The following is a 20945-nucleotide window of genomic DNA, read 5'->3' as shown; positions in this document are numbered from 1 at the left end:
ACTGCTGCAAACTCCCTTCCCTACTGTCTCCAGGTGCCAAACAAAACGACAACACATTGCCATGTGAGCTCAACTGATGCCTGGACACAAGCTCCCCAAGCACACTGCACGACACACATACATACATACATACATACTGGTCCTACTTCCTGAACAAACCCTCTAAAACAGAAAGATCTATCTCACTCTTCCTCTATCTTTCTTTATCTCGTTCCTTCAATCCCCTCCACTTTTAATCACTGGCTATTCAAAGATGTAAAAGCTTTACTGAAAGGGAAACGATTATCCAAGTACTTCAAATATTTTTTTTTCCTTCTTGAAAAGCACATGAACATGTCCTCAGAAAATATGCCTTTTTTAACATCTTGTTTTACTTAAAAAAAATTTAATAAAATAATATGATAGGTAAAAATGTGGTTCCTTTGAGAGTAAAGCGCAGAATTGATCATAGATCTACCTATAAGGCAAAATACTTAACCATTTAGCAGTTTTTCTGCAGCAGGATCCATTGGTGCATCTCAATCAGTTCTCTAGTTCAGTAATCAGGGCACTAATCAGGGATTCTGCCATTTTTAGGTCTCAATCACAAAATCTTTCCAGTGCACTGAAAAGTTTGCTCCCTCAAAAATCCCACAATGCACTGTAACCAGGGATGGTAAATGGTCTGCACTTATATAGCGCTTTTTTATTAACCTTAGAGGTTACCAAAGCGCTTTACACTGTGTCCCAATCACCCATCCACACTCACATTCACACACCAATGGCGGCAGAGCTGCCATGCAAGGCACTAGCCTGCCATTGGGAGCAACTCGGGGTTCAGTGTCTTGCCCAAGGACACTTCGGCATGTGGAGCCGTGTGGGCCGGGATTCAAACCACGAACCCTGCGATTGGTAGCCGACCCACTCTACCATCTGAGCCACAGCCGCCCTGTGGAGCATCGTTGCTTGCTGTGTTCCCTTACTGGAAATGTTGTCATGTCTTTTAAAGTCATTAGATGAGGACCAGAAGTGTAAAACTAAGACCAAGCCTTATTTGTTATTTTCTCTTTAAAAGAGATGTTGTTTGTAATGTCTTTCATTCATAATGACCCTGAAAGTGAAACCATATTTAAAATTTTTTAGTTGTTAAAAGTATAAAATGCACTCCTATATATGTTTCTTTCTTTATTAATGTAATTTATCCATTATAATAACACTGTACATTTGAATGTCTTTAATGAAAATTAACGATAGCTTTATTTATACAACAATGGTCTGATCAATAACAGCTGTGCTTCAATGCGCAAGCTTGTTAACATGTTGCAGGTGATTTAATCATAAGTGTCCCAATGTACAGTGGATGAACATCCTTGCCAGTACCCGAATTAGTGTTCACAAAATACTGATTTGAGACATAGGAAGATAGGGAGCTGATTGTGACATCACAATCATGTGCATGTTATTACAAAGTAAATCAAGAGAGACATTTTCGCGTAAGTTGCGGTGCAAAATATTGGATATATGCTAGATTTGTGGTTCTCTATGCTAAATAAATCTTTGAACTCACTTGCCAATTCTTTCCTACCTCAAACGAATTGCCATTGCCTTTCTTATCAAAATCAGCCACCAATGTTGACAACTCAAGGTCTCAATCTTGTCACAGCATTTCACCTGTGTTCATCTCTTTATCTTAAGACCATACGCTGAAGAAGAGCAATAGCCATTTTCAAAATCCTGGTTCGGTCCAAGCTTGTCCCCTCTTCAGAACAAAACTCCAAGTGGCAACTATCTTTCATAGACAACATATGCCATGGCAAGACCATTTAATGTATCAAAAATCAGTTTGCAATTTAGCATCTTCAATGTCTTGGCATAATATTGATCAGCATGAAAGTTGTCTGGCTTGATAAGATCTATATATGTACAAATGTTGGTGACTGTAGCTCAAAAGGGATGTGAAGCAGAGCCCCCCCGAACATGCCCATCTTCTAGGTGGTGCTACAGAGTCCACCCTACATGACCCCACCAGCAACTTTAACCAGCCCTAACGGCCGAGGACTCTGATGTGTGTGTAAAGAGTTTTAACACATGTTATGTACCCCAAAAGTACCAAAAACCTTGAGGAGGAGCAGGAGGAGGAGGGGGAGAAGAAGAAAAAGAAGAACAAGAACAACAAAAACAACAACAATAGGGCCTCCGCACTTTCAGTGCTTGAGCCCTAAAAAAGTATATCTTCAAAAAACACTATTCAGTGGGTTGCTTGAACAAACTAGACAATTAATCTCCCTTAAGAAATTCCTGTATAAACTGGCTGGTTTCAGGTTCACCTCACTCCAGTCAGACATGTTTCTTAGAGGGTATATTCATAGATCATATTCTTGTTTTCAAAAACAGCTAGATCCACCAAAACAGAATGGAACTTGGAGTGGGAAGAGATGCAGAATGGCACGAGATGCAAAAGAACTTTGTGAACAGCACCTGACAGCTGAAGCACAGCACACCATTTAAAGCACTGCTGGTAAAATAAATAGATTTTGATAAAATATCCAAACAAAACAAAAAATCTAAAACTAGTCAAGCTCACTTATCAACTTAACTATTGACCGACTAGTTGACCATCATAACACATCTGTACTGTGGAATGTCTTGATTGAGCAGAACATCTCTGGAATACTACAAACACCAAATCCACTTTCTTTGGCAGAGTCTTGCTGCTCAAAGGATATATTTTCTTGTCTCAAATGCTATTGATTTTGCTTGGCTAACCCATGCAGGTCACAGGCAGATTGCCCTGTTTTGTATCAGTGTAATACCAGTTAGTGGATACAACAATGGGCTGATGAAAATCTGACTCAAAACAGGGGAAGGGAAGCCATGTTGCAAGTAGACAGCTTAAACAGCTCGGGCCAATTCCTGCTGAAGCGTATCTCATGATTAAAAGCCTCTCTTGTGATCAAGCGTTTTTCTTTTGGCTGGGCACCCATAATTGCAGAACAGAGAAAAATGTATAGAGATCACCAGGTAATCTGAGGCCAGCAGTTTTCCCTCAGACGTTAATAATTCAACATTGACCATTTTCACATTGGTACAGAGGGACAATGGCTGTTTGAAGAAAACTTTATTTTTAGAAACTCAGTAAGATTTTAGGGCACGGGCAAGTTTACTGAAAAGGGGAAGTATTTTTGTAAAGGCTTTTTAAACACTTAGTTAAAAGCAGGGGTTTTAAAACAACAATTATAGTCCTTTAAGCAAAAGAGAAAAAAAGGCTGTGTGTTAACTAGGGGTGGGTAAAAATATTGTTTTTCCGATGCATCGCAAACTTCAATTGAACGATCTCGATATCGATTCTTAAATCCCAAGATTGATCTTTCACTCAATATGCAACCCTTAACTGCAATGAGAGGAAATCACTTGTATTTGCAACCAAATTTCATACTATGCGACTGAAGTGAATATGTTTGGCATGCGCTCATTTAAAGGCACTGTTTATAGAAGTACAGTTTTTTTTTAAAGAGTATGGAAGTAAATTAATTTCTAAATCTTTGAAGTATAAAAGCATGTTGAATTGCTCTAATCTAAAAATGCATTGTATTATCAGTGCTTGCTTTGTGTTGAATTTACAGTGCTTGCATACTGAAATTTAACATTGTAGTATTTTTAAGCAGTAAATATTTCATTTGGAAACATTTCACTACTAATTTGATTAGTTCATATTAAAAACAATAAAAAAACAATAAATATTCCTTCCGAAAAATATTTAGTTCATTTGAAAATACCATCTAGATTTTTCGACAGGTAAAATTTTGCCGTTCTATTTCACTAAACAAAATTTGCTTCCTCAAATTCAGTGGTTAAAATTCTGTTGGATATTCAACCTTCTACATCCGGGAACTGCAGGAAAAGCAGCAGAGTACAGATGCACAATCGCCACCTGATGCCATTAGTTCTCACCAGTAGGTGGTGCAATGCAATCGGGTGTTGACTGCTGAAGACCAAAGCTACAGGTAGAGAAAACTGCCATGTATATTTAGATATTTTGTTATTCAAAATTGTTCATGGGTAGGAAATAGATAAATATTTGATTTGCACATGTGGGTGTGCATGAAACGCACCTTTCCACTAATTGGTCAACTCAGCTCATCATCTGTTCCTTAATGCCATGCAACAGAATCATTATCCACTGCTGTTCAACTTTTATTGCATCTACATAGTATCTCTCTCTCAGCAAACAACTGGACTAAGCCTGTGACACAAACCATACTAGTCAGGGAAGGGTCTAGACAGGGCTTCATGCCAACTTTCTTCTGCATAAGCATGGGTTCTGCAACCTATGCGTGCCAGTGAAATATTAGTTGTCTGTTTTAGAAATAGCCTACTGAGACCCTCGCATCTGCACGCAAAATTACTTCTTAGTCACACAGCCTGTTTTATTTAGCTGTCAGCTATCAAAATCTCAATCAAAAGGTATGGCGAAGCTGCGTACAGTGCGACCCTCTGGACCGCACGGAGCGGATGCATTTACGTTGTAGTGAAACGTAGACCAGTATGTTACAGCATTGGCCTTTAAAAATGTTTATTAAAAGATTGCAGATACATAATTCACCAGACTCGTTTCTAATAATGATGTTTATTCTATCTTAAATTTTATATTAATGTATTTTATTCTATGGCATATATTTGACATATTAAGGTAAATTACTAATATTAACCATTTAAAAACAACAAAAGTATTGTTATTGTATCAGTATAGGCATCTAAGTATTAAGCTGTGTAAATGAGAAAATATTGACTCACAACGGCTGAGCAAAGGTGTATAGAGGTCCACCCTGTTTCACCAAGGTCCACCCACTTGAAAATTGCTGGCCTGGCCACTGAAAGGCTGCATGCTTTTCTGATAACTATGGGTCTCGGTGTTCTCTACATGCAAAGTTGAGAACGTTCTTTCCTTTTTCATGTGCGTTTCCCAAACCTGCACTTAACACGAATGTGCAACGCACATTTAAGTGCTTCTTAAGAGTTGCTGTCCATTGTGAAGTGCTGAAATCTGACCGTATAGTGTTGCTCATTCATAGATTTGTGCATAACTTTATAAATACTTGTAATTTACCTAGCTGAGAAATGTTTAAAGTTGTTTTCTTAAATAATTACTACATAATTAAATACATGGTTTTTTATTTATTTTTGTGCTGGAGGCTACGATCTACTGTTTTTACACAATCACTGCTTTGTTCATCAAATGTGCGTTTGTGCAATGTTTCATTTATCATCTGTGGGTCGACCATCAGGGTGCAAGCTTCTACGGTCTGTGAAGGCCTATTTCATGTGCACAATAGGGCGGTGGAATCACTAACATAGGGTAAATGTACAAACATTAACTGATTAAGAGCAGAGATTTGCGCGATTTGCGCTTTCCGCTCAAACTGATACTGGTGACATCAATGCATCACAATGTGCAAATGACAGCACCATTCAGTGTTAGAGAAGACAATGAGCAGATTGTAAAGAGAAGGAATGTGGGAAGATGCGCCAAGATAGACAATTTTCCACGTAAATACAGTATAACATCGACGTCATTTCTTCTGAATTTAATGCAATATCATTGTTTGTTGATTTAGGCCTAATACATTTTTCTAGAGGTTGACCGATTAATCGGCCGATTTTTTCATCAGCATCGACCAATATCCAAGTATATCAACCCGATTATTAGGCAGGCCCATCTGTGGGCACTATAGGCTATTGAAGGACTGGCTTTGGTAAGCTCGGATGTTATCGGTTCTGCTGTCAGTACTGGAGAAATTAAGAAAATACATTTATTATTGCTATAAAGAGAAAGTTATTTTATCTCGCCAGCCATTTCTATGTATAATAATTTGAAACCATTTGTCTGTGATGCAATTTAGCTATTCGCAGTCAGAGAGAGAGAGAGAGAGAGATCCACGCGGTGCCACAGCGAGCACAAAACGAGCCCTGCTTAATGAGTGACGACAGAGGACAGAACTAAACATTCAAACGTAGCCTGGTCTAGATCTGTGATATTAGTCTGATTTTATTTTAGATTTCGCCTTCCAAAGATTATAAAAAGAATATTTATACATAAGCCGCATTCTGTCTAGTACAACTTCCTTCCCTTCAGAGCGGTGCACTGACATTTCTCCCTAAAACTCAAACTTAACGTCAGAATCAGCACGATCGGTGATAGTTGTAAAATGCAGTCATGAGCAATTCAACATAATTTTATGCTTCAAAAACTTTAGACATGAATTTACTTCCAAGTAAATTCACAGTACCGATTTTAGCATGTGTTCAACAAATCAATGTAAATAGTACAAGTTATGCAATTTAAAAATACATGCGTAACAAAAATAATATATGAAATATAATCTTATTTATTGATTGAATGCATTTACTTGTACATTTTTAAAAAGCCAGAAAGTGACCAAAATGATGAAAAAGTAATAAAATATAATTGGTAAAATTTATATTTTCCTAATTAACCTAGTTAAAAGGTAACTGTATAATTAACCTTTTCATGAGTAGGTCTAAATTCCTCTGCAGTGCCCCCTGGGTGAGTTATTTTTGCACGTGTCACTGCACAGCCGGTAGAGGTGGGCAGAGTGTAGATGAGTTTTTTATTATTATAGTGAGTTCTTGTCATAATAAAAATACTGTACATAATATAGTAAACATGTGAACAAATGGGTTATGTCTGCTGTACTGTATTTTATTTTATTTATTTCATTTTTATAGCTGTAAAAAATAAATTAACATATAATATCAGCAGTCCGGTTTTCTGCACTGTTTGACATCTCAGACTGTGTGTGTGTGTGTGTGTGTGTGTGTGTGACAAGCGCTAATGTAAACAGACTTGGCTGCGTGCATTGATAATTGTGCTCGATCAGCATCTGTGAGTATACGTGAGTCTCTTACAGAAAACAAACGTATTATATGCCTGAAAAGTCTGTTTGAGTTGCTGTTTGTGTGAATGAACCTCATCTACACCTCATAAATAGACATGGCTGGTGCATGGGAAGATCATGTTTATATATGATGGCTGTGCTTATTCAAGCTGTAAAATGTTATTGTGGTACTTTTGGTGACAATTTGGCTGTTTGTTACATAAAATAAACATATTATGTGCTTGAAAAGTCTCTTTGAGTAGCTGTTTGTTTGACAAATGTATGAAAGAAATCTGTATCAATACCCAATACCAGTCCTAGTGTTTTCACTGTTGCTAAAGAAATTCCTGTCTCAGTGTTTGGTAAATTGCCAATTTGTGTTTTATAAAAGAATAAAAGCCCATTATGCAAACTGCAGACAGTTTAACAGTCTACACTGCGACTGTAAATTGTTTAGCATTGTTAACAAAATCAGAGCTCTTCAGAAAATAGTACATTATATATATATATATATATATATAGAAGGTTTCTAAATACCATATATTAAAGAAGTCGTCCAGTAAAAGAAACACATTTCAAGGGCAATTTAAAGAAATGCAGTACTGAAACAAGTTTGCTTAGGCTAAAGTCAGTAATGATCTACAGCCTAAAGGATCATTTATTTTTAAGGATTCACCGATACCACTTTTTCCCGATCCGATATCTGCCGATACTGATCCCAAGCCGATACCAATGTTGTTGTTTTGGCATAATAAGTTTAGAATATCTTTACATTATTGTGTGGAACTAATTGGGTGTACTCTTTAATATGTAAAGAAACACAAACCTCTAACTACACATTATTTCAATATAAATGTATAGCTTATTAAGAAACACTTTATTATCTAGTATACTGGATAATGTAGCAGCAAAATTAACAATAATTCCAGTATAAGTCATCAGTTGAAAAGAAACCAGTTTTATTTTTGCCTCCTTTTTTTTTTTTTTTCTTGCTTCTGGACTTTTTTAATTTTTTTATTTAGTTGTAAGACATCAGTCCACTTTTTATTCACAGTTATTTTTTGGAACCCATTCAACTTAAATATTGTTATAAATTGTAAACAAATACTAATGCTGACAATAATAATAATAATAATAATTTGTTATTAATATTATTAATGACTTTTAATTGTAATTTTAAACACAACAGTAATATATTTAAATCGTGCACTTTTTAAACCCTCTCACTTTTATTTTTAACATTCTAAACTCTCCAGGAAGTCCTGTATGTGTCTGTTTTTAGGCAAGTTCAACGTAGTTTAATTCGGTTCTTATTAAAATTCTGGTAAAATGCTCCACATGCCATTCTTCACACATATTATAAGTGAAATGAACTATTGAGCATCTACATCTGAGATGCTGTTCTTGAGTAGCGCTCAAATATTGCGCACCGCTGTGAAGGCTAAAAATAGTCGCGAGTGCATCACCAGCCTGTGCGTGAGTTTGTGTCAACAGAGCAGCACCATTCACTAAAGTGATGGTGCTATACTATATATTAACTTATTAAACACAGCCTTTTGTGATTCACAGAGCTATCACAAGTCTTCAAGTGGCTTTGAATAAAATAAACGAGTCATATGAACTGCTTTAATGGTGTTTTTATGGTTCTTTTATGCCATTTTTGGAGCTTGACAGTAACAAACATGACTAACACACAGTATCGGATTTGGATTGGGCTCGTCGGATCAATACCCAATCCATCTAAAAGCTTCAGAATCGGAGCCGATACTGATCCAGGTATTGGCTCTGTACATCCCTTTTTATTTTGTTTCACAAACTCAAAACTGCTGAACAAGGTCTCGCTCAAACCTGCTGAAAAGATCATCATAAATTCCCATGCTGGTTCAGGCTGGTTGTTATTGCTTTAGTGCTGGTCTAGCTGGTGAACCAGCATAGCCATAATTATCACCACCAAACAAAAGCTGGACATCCATGGACTCTGGTAAAGCAGGTTGACCAAGGAAGACTTTCCTAGCTAGTAAAGTAGCCTGATGGGTTTCAAAACAACATACACTGATGACCAGCAATTCAACAGTGAAAGCATAGCTCTACAAGCAGTCTGGGATGCAACACATGCAGAGAAGCTTGACAATTTACTGCTTATTTAACACCATAAATACTTAATGTGCTCTTGAGCGTCAAGAGATGACAGATAGGCTTTCAAGCAGGCACAAATATTCCAAAATCCCAATTTGTTTTAAAATGTCCCTATTACCTGAAATATATCACTAAATTCTGTGTCCTGAAATTTCATAATATTTGTTGAGCAAATCAAAAAATGTTGAGACATTTTCTGCCTCGTTTTGCATCAATCATTTAGCACGTTGCCAGGTTAGCCCATTTATAGTAAGCCGAAAGCTGAGAGCAGGGTATTTGAAGTAGACAATTCAAGTTTAAGAGGTATTCAGCTTCAAAAGCAGTTGTTAGTTTGCCTTGTGGGAATGCAATTCGCTTTGTGTATTAGCTAACATCGCTTACAGAACCTTTAAAGACCCAGAGAATTCGCTTGACGAGCGCAGTTTTCTTTCCTGTGTTGACATATTTCCAATTGAAACCAATTGAAGTGCGTTTTGGTGGGGCAAACTATATATGGCCAAATGTATTAAGTTACATCATACCCATAATCCATTTTCTTTTCTTTCGGCAACATGATCACATGGGCAAATTTTCCAGTATAATAACATCGGCCCCCTTTATGCCGAGATACTAACAAGCACCATCTCCCATTAGACATTTTTGCATCAGTTCATGCATGTTTAACTTGGCATTAGGTCAGCCAGTGGGAGACCTGGATTCTCATCCCATGTTGAACGGGGAAGTAATTGCATTTGCATAATCGATGATGAGTTCAGGAGGTTCTATTTCCCCTCTTAGATTACATTTTTCCTCCATTGACAGTTAGGTTTAGGGTTGGGGTTTGTGGGTGGAGTTGATAAAATATGAATTCCACTTTCCTGTATTGCATCCTTTACAGCTAAATACAATCCCTTTACAATTTACAAATTATCGATTATTATTATTCTAGGTTATCTGCCAATCAAATATCAGTGGCCGACATATTGTGCACTTTCACAAGTACACTAACATATACAGTACATTAGGGGTGCACCGATCAATCGGCCACCGATCGAAATCGTCCGATCTTTGTCTTATCTGTGATCGGCCAATCGTACCTCGATTTAAGGCCGATCTTTTTTGCAGCACACAGGGAATCACACATACACTGCTCCTCTAATGAACACTTGCTCAGCCCTTGAAGTATGACAGAATTGCCTTTGTATGGTGAGTTGTTGGCAATTCTAAGCATTCATGAATTTAAACTTTCAGACATGATGTAATTCATATGAATATGCTGTTATGTTTTTAAAAATGTGTAAGGATTACACGTGTATGAAAATTAAGTTGCCCATTTTCTAGAGTCATTATGGTAGTTTACTAACTCACTGCACAGTGAGCAGGAAGAGGATAAAGAGGCTGCTAACAGGTATAAACATTTGTTAAAAACAACAATTAAACAGGCAAATACAAATCTGTGTACACGTGATGTAACATGAGTCGTGACAATCAGACACTGTGTGGAGCGATAGAGATTGTTTGAGCGATCATGTGCGCTTTTAGCTTTACTCTCTATAACATGAGTGCTCTTGGTGTCAATCAAACCTGCATGCTCTCCAGGTGCTCTCAATATCTCATCATCAGTCACCCATACCAGTGCTATTCTGTGAGGACCCCAATTTAAATCAGATAATGTTGGTCACAATACCACTATTGACAGATATAACTGTTTAACCTTCAATGTCGGCACCACATCTTCATGCATTTGCTTAATAATTAGTGATTTGTGTTACATCAAAATACCAAAGACAGTAAACAAATCATAGATATATCCATTTCAAGCTCTAAAATTGCTCCAGTGAGAAATTATTAATATTTGCAAGTATCTCTGCTGTGTGTGATGCTCTCATGGTTTTTACTGGTTGCCAGTATGTCACAATGACCTTTTGATATTGACAATAGAACTATACAAAAAACTGTTTTCAATAAAATTAAAAGTTAGCAATTCACAATTAATGTCATTTTGGTAAAACTTTATAAAAAGGGTTCATTTCTTTAACATTAGTTAATGCATTAGGTATCATGAACAAACAATGAACAATATATGTTTTACAGCATTTATTAATCATAATGTTAGTTAATAAAAATATAATTGTTCATTGTTAGTTCATGTTAATTATAGTTGTAACTATAATTAAGGTAATTAGTTCATGTTAACTTCATGTTAACTACACTAATGTTGTTAAATAATGTTAACAAATGGAACCTTTTTGTAAAGTTTTAGCCTAATTGTACAGTGTGAGGCATAAACATATAACTGCACAACATAACTTGCAAAAGTGTGGCAAAGGGTGCTTAAACAAACAAACAAAAAAACAAAAACAAAAAATCGGTATCGGCCTCAAATTTCCTGATCGGTGCACAACTACTGTAGATGGAATCAAAAATTACACACATGGACTAAAAGCCACAAAAAATAAATAAATAAATGAATCGCATTTTGGTTTCATAGAGTCTTTATGAGAAAAAGGCTGTTGCATTCAGAGTCATGAGAGGATATAGTGATTGTAGGATTTTTGGCAGTGCCACACAGCACTCTGTCCCCAGCCAGTTTGACTTTCCTAATTAATCTACAGAGCCTTGCCTCTTTTCCAGCCTTCTGCCTGCAATCTTTCCACACCAGCTCAAATAACATGCAGCATCTGATCCGGTGATGTACACTTCCTGTCAGAGCGGTGAAGAGAGGAGCTGAGGGCCCGAGTTAAAGCCAGCACGTCAGTCAGTGTTTGCGTCAGAGTCGTTACACACACTGACTGTTTAACACTCCGGTCCCCTTGAGGAGGGGGGTCTGAAGGTTGTGTTTGAAATATACTAGCAAGGATTAGCATATGCCTGCATAATGAATCAAACAGGCAGCAGATCGTGTCAGATGATCAGAAGTCTCAGCACGCTTCATGTGACACACTTCCACTAGAGATCAGAACAAGGAGCCAGTGTAAAGCTTCACCTTTCTGACATAGTAAACAACAAAAGAGCTTTTGGCTCAAAAAAGGAAGGTAGCCGATCACAAATCTTTTTTTCTAATGAAGAATCTTTTGATCTAAAGGCTTAGGCTAAAATGTTTGAAATTAGTTTTGTAGAAACAATAAGATGTAATTACACAAAATTATTTATTAAAACTATTTTCATGCATTTATTTGCACATAATATATTAATTAATACATAGATAAATCTTAAGGCTTAAGCTAAAATGCTTGAAATTAGTTATGTAGATAATAATAAGTTGCAATTACATACACATTTCTTTAATACAATTTTATTTTGTATTATTTATTTGGACAAATAAATGAATAAATAAATCTACAGACTTAAGCTAAAATGCTTGAAATTAGTTTTGTAGACAAAAGTTTGGAATAATGTACAGATTTTTCTCTTATGAAAAGAAATTGGTACTTTTATTCACCAAAGTGGCATTTAACTGATCACAATGTATAGTCAGGACATTAATAACATTATTATTACAATTTGAAAAAAAAATCTGAACTTCTTAAAATACTCCACTTGCAGCAATGACAGCTTTGCAGATTCTTGGCATTCTAGTTGTCAGTTTGTCCAGATACTCAGGTGATATTTCACCCCACGCTTCCTGTAGAACTTGCCATAGATGTGGCTGTCTTGTAGGGCACTTCTCACACACATTACAGTCTAGCTGATCCCAAAAAAGTTCCCTGCCAGGGATGCCAGGAACCTAAAATGTTTATGATGATTTTTATGGGGCGTTGGGGAAGGGTACGTGCAGTCTGATGCAGCCTGTTGCTTTGGCACGCAACTGCCTGCTCGCACCTGCGTCAGCAGCTCACGTACACGGTTCCGCGCATGGCATGATTGAATAGGGACCCCTAGTGTCACTTCATTCGACACTAGGTCAAGTGTGCGACAGATGGGGAATGTAAAGAGTAGAGTAACATCTCGTAAGAGAAGACTCAGGGGTACAGTCCTTATGGGAAGAAATGCAAAGAATACGTCTAGGTTACTGTTGTAACCTCCGTTCCCTGATGGAGGGAACGAGACGTTGTGTCCCCCCGGCCACTACGCTGAACCGAGCCACTGTAACGGCCGAACCTTATTCTCGGCTCCTCAGTGCAAAACCTGAATGAACAGATGCACGATTCCTTCCTTTTATACCTGTATGTCCGAGGGAGGGATATGCAAATTCTGTCTGCCAAATTCTCATTGGCCTTTTCTCAAGTAACCGAGGCCTTCAAGAAAGTCCCCTAGTGTCGCTTCATTCGACACAACGTCTCGTTCCCTCCATCATCCATCATTACTGTTGTACATGAAACTGGTGTTGAGCAGGTAGAATTCAATGAAGCTGTTATTTCTCAAACTAGAGACTCTGATGTAGTTATCCACTTGTTTAGTTGTACATCTGGCCTTCCAGATCTCTTTCTGTCCTTGTTAGAGTCACTTGTTCTTTGTCTTTGAAGACTGTGGTGTACACCTTTGTATGAAATCTTATGAATTTTCTTTATCTAATATTCACCTTAAGACATGTCAGTCTATTGCATAGTGTGGCAACTTAAAAACAAACACACAAACAATGTTAAGCTTAATTTAACAAACCAAATAGCTTTCAACTGTATTTGATATAATGGCAAGTGATTTTCTAGTACCAAATTAGCAATTTAGCATGATTACTCAAGGATATTGGAGTGTTGGAGTGATGGTGCTGTTTTTATTTTTACATCAGTAATGTTCTGACTATACTTTGTGATCAGATGAATGCCACTTTGGTGAATTAAAGAACCAATTTCCTTCTGAAACAGCAAAATCTGTACATTATTCCAAACTTACTTTTTTGCAATAGTCCATTGTGAGAGAGAAAAAAAAGTAATTGTCTTTCAATTAAGCTAAGGTCATAAAGGCCTAAAAAACAATAACAAAAAAAGTATAATATATAGCAAGTATGTGTATCTTTTTTTTTCTTTTTTTGTTGTTGCATAAAATACTTACTAACTGTATCCCAATATCCTTACATAATGCCAGCCTTTCAAATGTCAGTATGACATCAGAGGACCTGCACACAGATGTGTGATAACAGAGGCGGGCTAGATCACACACGTCAATGCATCAGTCCCACAATCCGCAGCTAGTCCGGGGTTTTAGAATGCAGCTAGTGGCTTTGTCCAATCATCGTTTTCTAGCTGGCAGTAGATTTAGGCCATTGACCTAGTTATTTGGGGAATTAAAACTGTTAGAGAGACAGCTAAAGAATATGAAATAGAAGTGTCAGGCGACATCAAAGCCAAATTTTATTTTTAACTCATTAATTTAAACCTTTGAAACAAACTCTAATCAAAGGTTCTACAAGAGCCAAAATCATCCTGTAACAGGTTTCCAATATTGCTTCCAGTTTAATTCATTCATTAAATTTTGGGCTTTATGGCACTTTTATTGATTGAGACAGTAAAAAGAAGGCAATAACTTATTGGAGACCCTGTTAAAATAACAACTAAAACCAGTCTTAAGAAGGTCATAGTTGGATTAAACTGGTCTCCCAGACTGACCATCAAAAAAGTGCCCAAACCCCCTCTAAAACCAGTCAACTGACCAGCCTGCCCGTGTTGGGAGACCAGCTAAGACCTAGCTATTTATTTGTTTGTTCGTTTGTTTGTTTCAACAGGGAAAAGAGGGGTATTAGGTCATGCCACATGAGCACCAAGGCTCAACATATACAACATGAAGCACACAGCTCTAACACTGAGCTTTTTGCACAACCCGTTTAGAATACATTGACACCTTTCATTATTCAACTGCTAGTTCCAAAAGAGCACCAATTTGCCTCAATTTCACCATAGAGCGACAAAATGTCAAGAGGGCGTGTGTACTCTGAAGAATACTGTCCATCTTGCAAGAAACTGGTTGCCTGTGAAGGCTTTTTATATATTCATATTTTTTTTATTATTCAAAATACTTTTATCTTTAGCTTCATATGTAGGGAGCTTTTCACTGCTCTGGCTTCTCTAGGCCTCTGCATTATCACTACTACGCTGCTCAGCTACGCCGATGACACGCAACTCTACTTGTCTTTTCAGACCAACAACACCACAGTGCCTGCTCGAATCTCTGCCAGTTTGGCAGACATCTCGGCCTGGATAAAAGAACACCAACTGCAACTCAACCCAGCCAAGACCGAACTCCTTGTCTTTCCAGCCAACCCTGCTGTTGAACACAACATCACCATGCAGTTGGGTTCAACTACAGTATCGCCTTCCAAAATGGTCAGAAATCTAGGGGTAACCATCGATAACAAGCTAAATTTCACAGACCGCATCTAAAAGACTGCAAGATCATGTAGATTTACACTCTACAATATCAGGAAAATAAGACCTTTCCTCACTGAACATGCCACACAACTGCTCGTTCAGTCACTTGTCATAAATAGACTGGACTACTGTAACTCTCTCATTGCAGGCCTTCCTGCATGTGCTATTAGACCTCTCCAAATGATCCAGAATGCAGCAGCACGTCTGGTCTTTAATGAACCAAAGAGAGCGCATATTACACCACTCTTTGTCTCTCTCCACTGTCTGCCAGTTGATGCATGCATTAAACTCAAGGCTCTGATGCTGGCATACAAAACAGTCACTGGGTCTGCTCCAACATACCTAAAATCATTTATGCCGATCTACACTCCTGCCAGAAACCTGTGGTCGGCTAAGGAACGTCGCCTTGTTGTACCAACACAAAGATGCACCAAAACACTTTCCCGGACTCTCGGTTTCATCATACCACGTTGGTGGAATGACCTTCCCAACTCTATCCGTGAAGCTGACTCACTCTCTTTCTTCAAAAAAATGGCTAAAAACACATCTTTTCCAAGAGCACTTAACCAGTCACAAAACAAAAAAAAAGGAAAAAAATATGTGTTGCACTTATACTGTTTTGAATGCTATTCTGATGCTAGTAAAACTTTGTAGTATGGCACTTTTTGTACAAATGTCTCCTTAAGATGATTTGCTTATGGTTTTCCTCTTTTGTAAGTCGCTTTGGATAAAAGCGTCTGCCAAATGAATAAATGTAAATGTAAATGTAAATGAATAGAAGCCTGTGGGGCAACAAGAAGCACCCAGCCTGTAGAAAAAGCCTCTGATCGCCATCTTGATTCATCTTTGCTCCTTCAGTTGTTCAAGGGGCTTGGTCAACCACTGTACAAAGAGAAAGATTGCACACAAACTAAGAAATGGTATTAGAGCTGTGAATATTAGTGAAACAATCAAACAAAAGGAGGAAGAGAATTAAAAAAAAAAGAGAGAAAAACAAATAGTTTTAAATTTGTAATCAGTGATACTATTAACTGGATCCCTCTTAACAAACACAGAATCACTCCCTTTAAATTGATAACTCACACCAAAATGATAATACTGTCATAATTTACTCAGACTAATAAAACTAAACCAGTATGCTGTTTTTCTGTGGTCACTATGAACTGTCACTATACTGCAAGAACGGCCAGTCAAATTAACAGTAGAGTACATGTTTTAAATTACTTGAGGGTTAGTAAATAACAGGATTTTTCTTTTTTGGTAAACTATCCCTTTAAGGGAAAGAGGGAAATGGTAAGGAAGAGGCAGTACATATGGACATCTAGCTGTTCATGGTCACAGATATCTGCGTGGGTGCAGACAATACAGAAAATGATACTGTATGGTCTCCCCATGAGCTATTATGACCTACAGCTCAGAGGAGCTATTAGTGAGAGAATCATTCTCACAGAAATATAGTTTAATTGCTTGTCATTGTTCCTGTAGGTTCTCTTCAGAATATGATTCAAAATAAGTGGAAATCCAGGGGGATATTCTTGAAATTACACTTGGCTTCCAGCGTGTTGCTACCTGCTAAATGGCTATTGTAGTTAATCAACAAAATGGTGCTTCCAGGTATATTTAACTCATGCTACAAAAACAAGTAAACCTGAGACGGTAAATTCTATGAAGAGTCAAGAATACAAAAATGCCCCTTTTTAATATAGCCCTGTTATTTTAACCCAGACAGAGGAAGATAAAACTTGGCAAGCCTCTTAAAGCAATTAACACTCTCAAGGGGATTATGCAGCACTGAAGTGAACAGCATGATCAAGTGGTCGATTCTGTTCATTTTCTGCAACCATGAAAATGCAAACTGACATAATGAGGAAGTGGAATATGTAATATAAGCATACTGTAGCAGTGTCAGATATTACAATGTAAACACCGATCAGCCACAACATTAAAACCACCTGCCTTATATTGTGTAGGTCCCCCTTGTGCCGCCAAAACAGCACCAACCTGCATCTCAGAACAGCATTCTGAGATTATATTCTTCTCACCACAATTGTACAGAGTGGTTATCTGAGTTACTGTAGACTTTGTCAGTTTGAAACAGTCTGGCCATTCTGTGTTGACCTCTCTGATCAACAAGGCATTTCCATCCACAGAACTGCCGCTCACTGGATGTTTTTTGTTTCTGGCACCATTCTGAGTAAATTCTAGAGACTGTTGTGTGAAAATCAGACGGGCTAGTTTGAGTATTTCTGTAACTGCTGATCTCCTGGGATTTTCACACACAAAACTCTCTAGAATTTTAGGCAGGTGGTTTTAATATTGTGACTGATCGGTGTGTACATATAGATATATATTACTTTTGTATTAAGGGGTAATATTTGCCCTCTGTACTTGATTTTCAGAGGTATTTTATACCTTTATGAGGTCAAATTAATAAACACCTTATAAATACAGTCAGTACACTTACATGCACATTAAAAGTTTGATTTTAGTCAGACTAAAACAATAATTTGTCCTTTAAAAAATGTAAACGCTTTAGTCTGACTGAAATTGTACCATTTGGATTTGGACCAAGACCAAGATAATGCGATTGTATCTCGGATTATTCAAGCATGTAGGGATTAACCGGACCACAATTGGCCTCGTCATTGTGCATCTGCTCTGAAAGAAAGAAGTGGAGCACAACATGTATTTCACACTTCCTTAGCTGACATCCTTCTTTCAAATTTCCAATTACATGGAGGTAAAGAAGTAATTCTCTGACCTGACATTTAATGCTAAAAAGGCAAGCGATTTCCTTGTTTGTTTAGTCAAAGGTACCCAATTCAAATTTTCCTCTGAAGTTTTGGATTTACATTACAAATAGATTGAACAAATGTTTAACTTAAGTATGTAAAATGAACAAATAAAAAACACTCAGTCAAATGCGCACAGTCCAGTGGCACTGTCAGAATCAATCATAAGGAGACGGTGGAGGCCCAGGGGAAAATGGCAGATAATGGATTATATAGTGCAACTCTTTTGTGTTCCCTGTGGCTCAGGCACTGAAAAACACAGGCAGACAATGGGAGGGCTTGGTGCCATTTGAAAAATTTAGGGGAAGTATTAATTTAGTGGGGGTATTAACAGTAAGGGAGACATGAAAGTGCTTCTCTAATCCATACTATGTGTTATCTGTTTTGTTCCTTCCAACCAGAATCAAATATTTTATTTCATCTCTCTTCAAAGCCCCCCTGAGGACAAGTGGCTGTCTGAGGACATTAAATCCAAAGCACTACATGTGAGGCTCTTTCACTGTTCCCTGTAGTGTAACTGCTGCTGTTATGACTTAACCACCTTCCCATCATCACCCAGAAAAGCTATTAAAGCACACCGGTTGAGCTTTTAGCATGTGCTGCATGCTACAATATAACAAACTAGCAGAATGTGACTTGGAAACTATATTGCTCATCACAAAATCTTAGTTTGCTCTCAGACCTTAGTCAGATCTTACACAATTGTTGTGTACCTGTTTGTGTACTGTTGTGTACCTGGGTGTCGGTTGTATAATGTGTCCTAGGATATTAAGAAAGTATGAGTATATTATAATCTAAATAACTTTATCTTATAATACAAATGTCACTTTAAACCTGTAAATAAATAAATAAATAAATGTTTTCACAGGGTTTATTTGCCATAATGTCATTGAAAAAGGATGGGATGATATGGTTATCTCATGATTCATATTGATATATGATGAGGTTCATGATTTGATATCATCTCGATTCTATATAATAACACTTTAATGACAAAGTATGACAGAAAATGTTTTATTTAAAAAAAGAAATGCTTGAGCGAATAGCATATTGTAATTCCTCATCAAAATAAAATTTCTTTCATACACAATATACTAAATGCTCAAAGTTTAAATAAGAATTTCTCATATAACGTTCTCTATAAGAAAATCACAATAAATGAGCCTTCAAAAAAGTGGGCTACATTCAGACTGATCAGGTGCAGAACAAGATATAGAAAACAGATCCTTTCCTGAAAAAGTATATGACAGTATATTATATTTTTGTAATAATTTGTTTGTCATCATTAGTTCATCAAATTTAAACTTTTTAAAAATCCAAAAATTCTACATTCTATCAAATAATATGATATCATGAAATTGTATATATAATAATGATATGAGCTGTCAATGTTTGAAATAATGTGTACAATTTTCAAGTTTCACATCGAGTTTACATTAATTTGTATATCAATTAAATGGTACTGTCACATTAAGAGTTCAACGGGCATTTTACAGACTCACACAGTGTTCCGTTTTTTTTATGAGCGAGAAGTTTCTTGGTTTCTCGGTTCTGTGCTATGTGTGATTAAAATTAGTATGTTTTTATTTGCCTGTAAAGAACAGAAAATATATTAAAATACACATTATTCAATGAAAGTGGGGTGCGGGATCTCATCTTTGATGGATACACATTACACAGAAGAAATGTTCTGTTTTAATCTCAAGCACTTTTCAACAAAAAGGCTTAAAAATTGTTTGACCTTGTGCAAACCCTGTAAACAGTGTAAAAAAAACTGCAGTAGGGGTAAAATCAAGCAATAAAGAGATTATGATGTTTGACAGGTAAATAAATTTATGATCACATGGACAGAAAACAATGTTGCAAATTTTGAAATATCAAATTTTTCCTCAATATGGTTTGTCACTTTTTTGGTTCACGATATATCGAAATTCGATTGACCCATCCCTATAATTAAATAGTGACTCATATTGATGAATTGTGGTCTATTATGCTCCAAAAAGTAAAAAAAAAAAAAATAAAAAAAAAATAAAATAATCTCTTGCACTATATTAAGTCTTCTGAAGCGATACAATCACTCTGTGCACTGTAAACCCTAATAAGGCAATCGGTTACATAAATTTTATAAACTGCCATGTTAATATAACTATCTGATAATAGAACACATACACATATAGAACACCTACATGTAAATGTTCTTAACTTGAAAAATGTCAAACATTATGCTGGCGTTTAACTTGATATTTAACTCTTTGGCTGAACTTAAAATTACCATGTAAATTCTTCAATTACAGGGAACCTACTGTAACTAGCTAATAAGTACTAGCTAGCACAATGAATGCTAGTATACTAAATGCATGTTAATTTGCAAGACCATGCTTTGATTAGCATAGCAACTGCTTAATGTGTAAAGTGATATTTGCACACTTGTACATGTTCTCAACCTAAGCTCAAGCTCCACTAATCACCATAATGGTAACCCCTTCAAAAACTTCAACATAACAGAAATTCTAATTAACACAGCACAATAAACACTAATAAGTCTCTTCCTTTTCATTCATCTTGCACAAAGACACTTTATGTAACACTTAATTTTCACTTTGCTCTCCATTTCGAATGCCATGCAAAGCATGCTAGGAAATACAAATCCCCTGCCCTGTTTCAGATAAATTTAAGTTACTGTACATTTAAAGAGAATATTTAATTAAACTCAAAAAATAAAACGATGCAGGTTACTTAAAATGTGACAGTTTTGTAAATGCAAAAGGAAGAACAAGTTATAAATACTCATTATTTTAATTATCAATTTTGCCCTACTCTATGTTACCGACTCTTAAATCAAATCATATTAATAAAGA

At 36.6% G+C, this 20945-nt stretch overlaps 1 protein-coding gene across 1 annotated transcript in view; it reads right to left on the bottom strand.

Annotated features, from left to right (window-relative positions):
- LOC127632096 (serine/threonine-protein kinase NLK) overlaps window positions 1-20945 on the bottom strand; it is a 95199-nt gene that overhangs the window by 54622 nt on the left and 19632 nt on the right. The gene's annotated exons all lie outside the window — the stretch shown is intronic.

Source organism: Xyrauchen texanus, chromosome 38 (assembly GCF_025860055.1).
Source record: "Xyrauchen texanus isolate HMW12.3.18 chromosome 38, RBS_HiC_50CHRs, whole genome shotgun sequence".
Lineage (NCBI taxonomy): Eukaryota > Metazoa > Chordata > Actinopteri > Cypriniformes > Catostomidae > Xyrauchen > Xyrauchen texanus.
This window is presented reverse-complemented; position numbering and strand designations above follow the sequence as displayed.